This window comes from Salmo salar, chromosome 04 (assembly GCF_965601325.2).
Source record: "Salmo salar chromosome 04, fSalSal1, whole genome shotgun sequence".
Classification (NCBI taxonomy): domain Eukaryota; kingdom Metazoa; phylum Chordata; class Actinopteri; order Salmoniformes; family Salmonidae; genus Salmo; species Salmo salar.
This window is the reverse complement of record NC_138294.1, coordinates 12,977,235-12,987,707: the sequence shown is the minus strand read 5'-3', so window position 1 is coordinate 12,987,707 and position 10,473 is coordinate 12,977,235.

The following is a 10,473-nucleotide window of genomic DNA, read 5'->3' as shown; positions in this document are numbered from 1 at the left end:
TGGTTTCTTTTGACAAAGTTCATAATTTATGTCCAAATAACACCAAGTACTTAGCGTTCATTATTCTCCCACAAAACGTTGTTGGGTGGCTGGTAAAATCACGCCGAAAAGCTAAAAAAAAACTAGTAAATAATCTATTTATGTTCGTTCAAACATGTCAAATGTTGTTTAGCATTAATCTTTTGGTCCATTTTTAACGTTAAACATCAGTAATATTTTCACACAACCTATCCTATGTCTAGATAAAAAATTATGACAAACTCACGTTTCTCAGATTTATGCGCAGGCGCAAAAAAATGAAGTGATGACATGTCAACTTCCTTGGATTCTAATTTGCTCTCTGTTTATCATAGACGCTTCAAACAACTTTATAAAGATCGTTGACATCTAGTGGAAGCCGTAGGTGTTGCGAAATGAATCCTTTCTCACTATGGTATCTATAAAACAATGACACTAAATAGTACAGTCACAAAATTCACATTTTTTTAAAATCTATTTTTCACAGGTTTTTGCCTGCAATATGAGTTTTGTTATACTTACAGACACCATTCAAACTGTTTTAGAAAATTCAGAGTGTTTTCTATCCGAATGTGTTAGTAATATGCATATCCTAGCTTCTGAGTTGGTGTAGGAGGCAGTTAAAAATGGGCACATATTTTTTTCAAAATGTCTCAATACTGCCCCCGAGCCCCAACAGGTTCGATGAAAGGAACATTGTTGACACTTTTCAGCAAGTTGCAATCATGAAATACAGAAATAAATAGTTTTTCACAAACAAGGTCTAAATCATGTTTGATGCACTCTGTAAGAACAATTTTTGCTGTATTGCAAACCTGTTAGGGCTAGGGGGCAGCATTGACACGGCTGGATAAAAAACATACCCGATTTAATCTGGTTACCACTCCTACTCAGTAACTAGAATATGCATATACTTATTACATATGGATAGAAAACACCCTAAATTTTCTAAAACTGTTTGAATGGTGTCTGTGAGTATAACAGAACTCAAATGGCAGGTCAAAACCTGAGAGATTCCTTTACAGGAAGTGGCCTGTCTGACCATTTCTGGAACTTCTTTGCCATCTCTATCATTTACTAAGGATCTCTGCTCTAACGTGACACTTCCCACGTCTTCCATAGGCTCTCAGAGCCCGGGAAAAAAGAGAATGTCGTCATTCCAGCCCCAGGCTGAAACACATTATCGCCTTTCTCAAGTGGCCCATCAAGAGACACTAGCTTATGCGCGTGACCCCGACCGCCCCCGCCTTTGGGATTTTTTCCTCTGTTTGCCGAAAAGGAGATTCCCTGTCGGAATATTATCGCTTTTCTACGAGAAAAATGACGTAAAAATTGATTTTAAACAGCGGTTGACATGCTTCGACGTACGGCAATGGAATACTTTGAATTTTATTGTCAGGAATTGCGCCAAGCGCGCGACACTTCTTTACTATTTCGGATAGTGTCTGGAACGCACGAACAAAACGCCGCTATTCGGATATAACGATGGATTATTTTGGACCAAACCAACATTTGTTATTGAAGTAGACGTCCTGGGTGTGCATTCTGACGAAGACAACAAAAGGTAATGACATTTTTATAATAGTAAATATGATTATGGTGAGTGCTAAACTTGCCGGGTGTCTAAATAGCGAGCCCGTGATGCCTGGGCTATGTACTTAGAATATTGCAAAATGTGCTTTCACCAAAAAGCTATTTTAAAATCGGACATATCGAGTGCATAGAGGAGGTCTGTATCTATAATTCTTAAAATAATTGTTATGCTTTTTGTGAACGTTTATCGTGAGTAATTTAGTAAAATGTTAGCGAATTCCCCGTAAGTTTGCGGGGGGTATGCTAGTTCTGAACGTCACATGCTAATGTAAAAAGCTGGTTTTTGATATAAATATGAACTTGATTGAACAAAACATGCATGTATTGTATAACATTATGTCCTAGGGTTGTCATCTGATGAAGATCATCAAAGGTGAGTGCTGCATTTAGCTGTCTTCTGGGTTTTGGTGACATTATATGCTGGCTTGAAAAATGGGTGTCTGATTATTTCTGGCTTGGTACTCTGCTGACATAATCTAATGTTTTGCTTTCGTTGTAAAGCCTTTTTGAAATCGGACAGTGTGGTTAGATTAACTAGAGTCTTATCTTTAAATGGCTGTAAAATAGTCATATGTTTGAGAAATTGAAGTAATACGATTTTGAAGATTTTGAAAATCGCGCCACAGGCTGGCAGTGGCTGTTACGTAGGTGGGACGAATTCGTCCCGCCGGTCCCATAGAGGTTAAACTCGATGAAAGGAAGTTGCAATCATGAAATACAGAAATAAACCGTTTTTCAAAAAAAAGGTCTAAGTCATGTTTTAGTCACTCTGTAAGTACCATTTTGCTGTACTGTTTAAGCTCGATGAAAGGAACATTGTTGACACTTTTCAGCAAGTTGCAATCATGAAATACAGAAATAAACAGTTTTTCAAAAACAAGGTCTAAGTCATGTTTGAGTCACTCTGTAAGTACCATTTTGCTGTACTGTTTAAGCTCGATGAAAGGAACATTGTTGACACTTTTCAGCAAGTTGCAATCATGAAATACAGAAATAAACCGTTTTTCAAAAACAAGATCTAAGTCATGTTTGAGTCACTCTGTAAGTACCATTTTGCTGTGATGTTTAAACTTGATGAAAGGAACATTGTTGACACTTTTCAGCAAGTTGCAATCATGAAATACAGAAATAAACAGTTTTTCAAAAACAAGGTCTAAGTCATGTTTGAGTCACTCTGTAAGTACCATTTTGCTGTATTGCTTATCAGGTTGATAGGAACACTGTTGACACTTTTCAGCAAGTTGCAATCATGTAATACAGAAATAAACAGTTTCTCAAAAACAAGGTCACTCTGTAAATACAATTTTGCTGTACTGTTTAAACTCGATGAAAGGAACACTGTTAACACTTTTCAGCAAGTTGCAATGATGTAATACAGAAATAAATAGTTTCTCAAAAACAAGGTCACTCTGTAAGTACCATTTTGCTGTACTGTTTAAACTCGATGAAAGGAACCCTTGTTAACACTTTTCAGCAAATTGCAATCATGAAATACAGAAATAAACCGTTTTTCAAAAAAATGGTCTAAGTCATGTTTGAGTCACTCTGTAAGTACCATTTTGCTGTACTGTTTAAGCTCGATGAAAGGAACATTGTTGACACTTTTCAGCAAGTTGCAATCATGAAATACAGAAATAAACCGACACCATTCAAACTGTTTTAGAAAATTCAGAGTGTTTTCTATCCGAATGTGTTAATAATATGCATATCCTAGCTTCTGAGTTGGTGTAGGAGGCAGTTAAAAATGGGCACATATTTTTTTTCAAAATGTCTCAATACTGCCCCCGAGCCCCAACAGGTTAAGCTACTGTAGACCTCAAATTGCATTAATATTTAGAATAGTTTTATCTAAAGAGGATAACTGTATTAATGTTTCACTATTTTTATTTTTATAAAATTCTTTGGATGGTCCTCCCCTTCCTCCTCTGAGGAGCCTCCACTGCTGGGATCATTGGCCTGTCTGTCCACTGTAAGTTTATTATTTGTGCCATATGTGCATTGCTTATCCCCTAGTTGTAAGAGATGGTTACTACTTACATGATGTTTTAGCTAGTAACTATGTATTTATACTCTGAGGATAAAAGGAACAACTTGTGAAGGAGTTTTTATGTTTACAAGACTAACACAACTGCAGAGAGACCAGCTACAGACCAGTTACAACAACATGACTGAAAAGAGAGACCAGCTACAGACCAGTTACAACAACCTGGCTGAGGAGAGACACCATTAGACTCCTGATAAGTGCACACACACTACTCAGAAGTCTGATAAAAATGTAAAAAATGAGAAGATGCCGCAGCCACAACTACCCATGTAATTTGATGCTCAACTTTCTGCTTTTGAAACTTCCCTATGGTTAACAGCTACAGCAGTAAGTCACACAGACAGAGACACAGATGACACAGAGAGAGATGAAGGGAGACATAGAGACAAACAGACACAGAGAGATAGAGGCAGTGATATCACTAGAACCTAGAATTAACATATAGGAGACCTACATAGAAAGAAAGCATCAAACATTGTTGGAGATGTCTAAGGCCATCTATGCTGAGCCAGATATGACCACGAAGAAAACATTGTTGGAGATGTCTGATGCCATCTATGCTGAACCAGATATGCCCAAGAAGAAAACATTGTTGGAGATGTCTGAAGCCATCTATGCTGAGCCAGATATGACCAAGAGATTTGACAGAGGTGAGATGGAGGAAATGATTGTGGATATCTACGTCAGTGCAGACACCCTGAGAGACGGTGAGACCAGCACCAAGAGAGAAGAGACAGCAGACACTGCTCCTAATAATGGACCAGGAGACCAGAACTCAGGTAACACAGACAGACAGACAGACAGACAGACAGACAGACAGACAGACAGACAGACAGACAGACAGACAGACAGACAGACAGACAGACAGACAGACAGACAGACAGACAGACAGACAGACAGACAGACAGACAGACAGACAGACACACACACACACACACACACACACACACACACACACACACACACACACACAAACAAGTGAAAAGTACGTCACGCTGCATACTTAGCAAGTGCCACTTATTCATTGGTTCGAACTTGGGACCTCTGCCTTGCTAGCAGACGTGACTGCCTGAAGCGTCTTACGAGTCACCCTCATGCGAAAAGTAATCTATTGGCTGGCGCAAGCGGGGACACTTCAGGCTGAGGAGTAAGTTTCACACATCCCCATGTGATACACATGCACACACACACACACACACACACACACACACACACACACACACACACACACACACACACACACACACACACACACACACACGGTTTTCCATTTCTAAGACGATCGCAGCTGCAGAGAGAGACGAGCTACAGACCAGTTACAACAACCTGACTAAAGAGAGAGACCAGTTAAGGACCAGTTACAACAACCTGAATAAGCAGAGAGACCAGCTACAGACCAGTTACAACAGCCTGACTAACGAGAGAGACCAGTTACAGACCAGCTACAACAACCTGATTAAAGAGAGAGACCAGTTACAGACCAGATACAACAACCTGACTAAAGAGAGAGACCAGCTACAGACAAGTTACAACAACCTGACTAACGAGAGAGACCAGTTACAGACCAGCTACAACAACCTGACTAAAGAGAGAGACCAGTTACAGACCAGATACAACAACCTGACTGAGGAGAGAGACCAGTTACAGACCAGCAACAACAACCTGACTAAAGAGAGAGACCAGTTACAGACAAGTTACAACAACCTGACTGAGGAGAGAGACCAGTTAAAGACCAGTTTATACAACCTGACTAAAGAGAGACAAGTTACAGACTAGTTACTACAACCTGACTGAGGAGAGAGACCAGTTAAAGACCAGTTTATACAACCTGACTAAAGAGAGACCAGTTACAGACAAGTTACAACACCCTGACTGAGGAGAGAGACCAGTTACAGAACAGTTACAACAACCTGACTGAGGAGAGAGACCAGTTAAAGACCAGTAACTACAACCTAACAGAGGAGAGAGACCAGTTACAGACTAGTTACTACAACCTGACTGAGAGAGACCAGTTAAAGACCAGTTTATACAACCTGACTAAAGAGAGACCAGTTACAGACAAGTTAAAACAACCTGACTGAGGAGAGAGACCAGTTAAAGACCAGTTACTACAACCTGACTGAGGACAGAGACCAGTTAAAGACCAGTTACTACAACCTGACTGGAGAGAGAGACCAGTTAAAGACCAGTTACTACAACCTGACTGAGGAGAGAGACCAGTTACAGACCAGTTACAACAACCTGACTGAGGAGAGAGACCAGTTAAAGACCAGTAACTACAACCTAACAGAGGAGAGAGACCAGTTACAGACTAGTTACTACAACCTGACTGAGGAGAGAGACCAGTTAAAGACCAGTTTATACAACCTGACTAAAGAGAGACCAGTTACAGACAAGTTACAACAACCTGACTGAGGACAGAGACCAGTTAAAGACCAGTTACTACAACCTGACTGAGGACAGAGACCAGTTAAAGACCAGTTACTACAACCTGACTGAGGACAGAGACCAGTTTAAGACCAGTTACTACAACCTGACTGGAGAGAGAGACCAGTTAAAGAGCAGTTACTACAACCTGACTGGAGAGAGAGACCAGTTAAAGACCAGTTAGTACAACCTGACTGAAGAGTGAGATCGGCTGGAGAAAGAGGAGAGGAGATAGTAGGAGAGGAATCTTTGAAATACTAATTGAGATAGAGCCTTAGTGTCAGAGAGAACCATAGAGGAAGAAGAAAATTAAGAGAATGAGGAAGAGAGAAAAAACAAGATAAATAATTGTAGTGTTTAAATTTAGAGGAGAGTATGTAGACATACTGTACTCTGTAAAATGCTTCTATTAATTATTTTCATTAGCAACATTGCCATTGGCTTATGCTTATTTTATTTATTTTATTGCTTTGTTTTTCATAAACAGATCAGCTATAACACCCTGACGAAAGACATAGACCAGTTAAAACCCAGTTACAACAACCTGACTGAGGAGAGAGACCAGTTACAGACCAGTTACATCAACCCGACTGAGGAGAGAGACCAGTTACAGACCAGTTACATCAACCTGACTGAGGAGAGAGACCAGTTACAGACCAGTTACATCAACCTGACTGAGGAGAGAGACCAGTTACAGACTAGTTACATCAACCTGACTGAGGAGAGAGACCAGTTACAGACCAGTTACATCAACCTGACTGAGGAGAGAGACCAGTTACAGACCAGTTACATCAACCTGACGAAAGACATAGACCAGTTAAATCCCAGTTTCAACAACCTGACTGAGGAGAGAGACCAGTTACAGACCAGTTACATCAACCTGATGAAAGACATAGACCAGTTACAGACTAGTTACAACAACCTGACTGAGGAGAGAGACCAGTTACCGACCAATTACAACAACCTGACTAAAGAACGCGACCAGCTACAGAACAGTTACAACAACTGACTAAAGAGAGAGACTGGTTCCAGACCAGTTAAAACAACCTGACTGAGGAGAGAGACGAGCTACAGACCAGTTACAATAACCTGACTGAGGAGAGAGACCACCTAGAGACCTGTTACAACGACCTGACTAAAGAGAGAGACAAGTCACAGACCAGTTACAACAACCTGACTGAGGAGAGAACAGTTATATACTGTTGTCACGTCCTGACCATGGTAAGCTGTTATTTTCTATGGTAGAGTAGGTCAGGGTGTGACAGGGGGGTTTATTCTGTGTTCTTTTTCTATGTTCCTAGGTTCTAGTTTTTGTATTTCTATGTTGGTTTGTTTGGGATGATCTCCAATTAGAATCGTGTGGAAGGCTACCTGAAATGTTTGACCCAAGTTAAACAATGTAAAGGCAATGCTACCAAATAGTAAATGAGTGTATGTAAACTTCTGACCCACTGGGAATGTGATGAAAGAAATAAAAGCTGAAATAAATCAAACTCTCTACTATTATTCTGACATTTCACATTCTTAAAATAAAGTGTTTATCCTAATTGACCAAAGACAGTGAATTTTTACTAGGATTAAATGTCAGGAATTGTCAATCACTGAGTTTAAATGTATTTGGCTAAGGTGTATGTAAACTTCTGACTTCAACTGTATATGTTTACAACAAACAAGTGGAAGATATCAGAATAGGGGCATTGGGGAATAACAACATATTGTACGGAATACATTTGTACTGTAGTGAAGCTGTCTCTATAGTAATGCAAGATCATGTGAAATGTCAATTGCTATGGAAATGCTGGGATGTGTTTTTCAATGATGTTAAATGTAATTATGATGCAACTATGATGGTGATACGATATGGTTTACAATTATCATCATGAATATTAAGGCTATACACACTACATGTTACACAACCATGCACATTGGCTGAGTTATTATTTATTTGGACAGAACATATTATAGTCTTACTCTTATACAGACATCGTACACACTCACTAAATCACATCCAATATCATACACATCAACTTACTCAGATTTACTACACACGTAATATCTTGGCTCAATTTTCTAACAATTTTCCAATAAAGCAAAAATTGCTAGAACCTATTTCTTGAATTCTAAATATCAGACATTTGAAAGCTCTGATTTTGACCGTCATAATACCTCTGATGGCAGTAACTTTACAAGCACTAATTGTGGTCAATTTAGACTGAGAATAGTATCTGGTTATGATAAGTGGTGAAATAAGTATAGCCAGTTATTAGTGTAACGGTTTAGCAGATTATAAAAAAAGATCAGTTTTTACATGGCTAAACGAAAAGGAATATAACATATACTGTTTACAGGAAACTCACTCTACATCCTTAGATGAAGTTGCGTGGAAAAAGGAATGGGGTGATGAAATCATTTTCTGTCATGGACAAAGGAACTCAAAAGGTGTGATGATATTAATTAACAAAAATGTTGATCTGAATGTGCAAAGTCAGAAATGATTCGTAAGGAAGGTGGATCAAGAAATGATTCGTAATATGAAAGTGGACGAAAAAGAGATTTGGCTCATTAATCTATATGGCACAAATCAGGATGATCCATACTTCTTTGAAAATATTTATGCCAATTTATTGAATTTACAGGCAACAAATGATCAAATCATTGTGGTAAGAGACTGTAATACAGTGTTAAGTACCTTAATGGACCGCAAAGGAAATCACTCTACAAACTATCATCCCCGTGCCCTTAAGAAAATCACAAATATGATGGACACATTAGAAATAGTGAATATTTGGAGACTAGAAAACACCGACCTAGTGAGATATACATGGAGGAGACTTAACCAAGCTAGTCGTCTTGACTGCATTCTTGTCACTTTCTCTCTTGCATCAAATGTTAAAAGAGTTTTAATAGGAGACAGAATGCAATCGGATCATCATCTAATTGGCCTTCACATAACTCTTATAGAATTTCCACGTGTTCATACTTGCGTACTATTGTTTGTACAGATGAACGTGGTACATTCAGGCGTGTGGAGGTCTACAACTTTTTTTCTGAGGTCTTGGCTGGAGGCAGGGCTTTCTCCTATAGAGCTCCATTTTTATGGAATGGTCTGCCTACCCATGTGAGAGACACAGACTCGGTCTCAACCTTAAAGTCTTTACTGACTCATCTCTTCACTAGGTCATATGATTGAGTGTAGTCTGGCCCAGGAGTGTGAAGGTGAACAGAAAGGCTCTGGAGCAACAAACCGCCCTGGCTGTCTCTGCCTGGCCGGTTCCCCTCTCTCCACTGGGATTTTTTGCCTTTAACCCTATTACAGGGGCTGAGACACTGGCTTACTTGTGCTCTTCCATGCCGTCAATAGGAGGGGTGCATCACTTGAGTGGGTTGAGTCACTGACGTGGTCTTCCTGTCTGGGTTAGCACCCCCCTTGGGTTGTGCCATGGCGGAGATCTTTGTGGGTAATAATCAGCCTTGTCTCAGGATGGTAAGTTGGTGGTTGAAGGTATCACTCTAGTGGTGTGGGGGCTGTGCTTTGGCAAAGTGGGTGTGGTTATATCCTGCCTGTTTGGCCCTGTCCCCTCCTGTCTCAGCCTCCAATATTTATACATTTTACATTTTAGTCATTTAGCAGACGTTCTTATCCAGAGCAACTTACATTAGTGAATGCATACATTTCATACATTTTCTTCTGTACTGGTCCCACATGGGAATCGAACCCACAACCCTGGCATTGCAAACACCATGCTCTACCAACTGAGCCACACGGGACTATGCTGCAGTAGTTTATGTGTCGGGGGGCTAGGGTCAGTCTGTTATATCTGGAGTATTTCTCCTGTCTAATTCTCTCTTTCTCCCTTTCTCTCTTTCTTTCTTTCTTTCTCTCTCTCAGAGGACCTGAGCCCTAAGACCATGCCTCAGGACTACCTGGCATGATGACTCCTTGCTGTCCCCAGTCCACCTGGCCGTGCTGCTGCTCCAGTTTCAACTGGTCTGCCTGCGGCTATGGAACCCTGACCTGTTCACCGGATGTGCTACCTGTCCCAGACCTGCTGTTTTCAACTCTCTAGAGACAGCAGGAGCGGTAGAGATACCATCAATGATCGGCTATGAAAAGCCAACTGACATTTACTCTTGAGGTGCTGACATGTTGCACCCTCGACAACTACTGTGATTATTATTATTTGACCATGCTGGTCATTTATGGACATTTGAACATCTTGGCCATGTTCTGTTATCTTTTTAAGGTATAGTGGGCAGTATTTTCGATTTCGGATGAAAAGCGTGCCCAGAGTAAACTGCCTAATACTCGGGCCCAGAGTCAAATATTTGCATATTATTAGTAGATTTGGATAGAAAACACTCTGAAGTATCTAAAACTGTTTGAATGATGT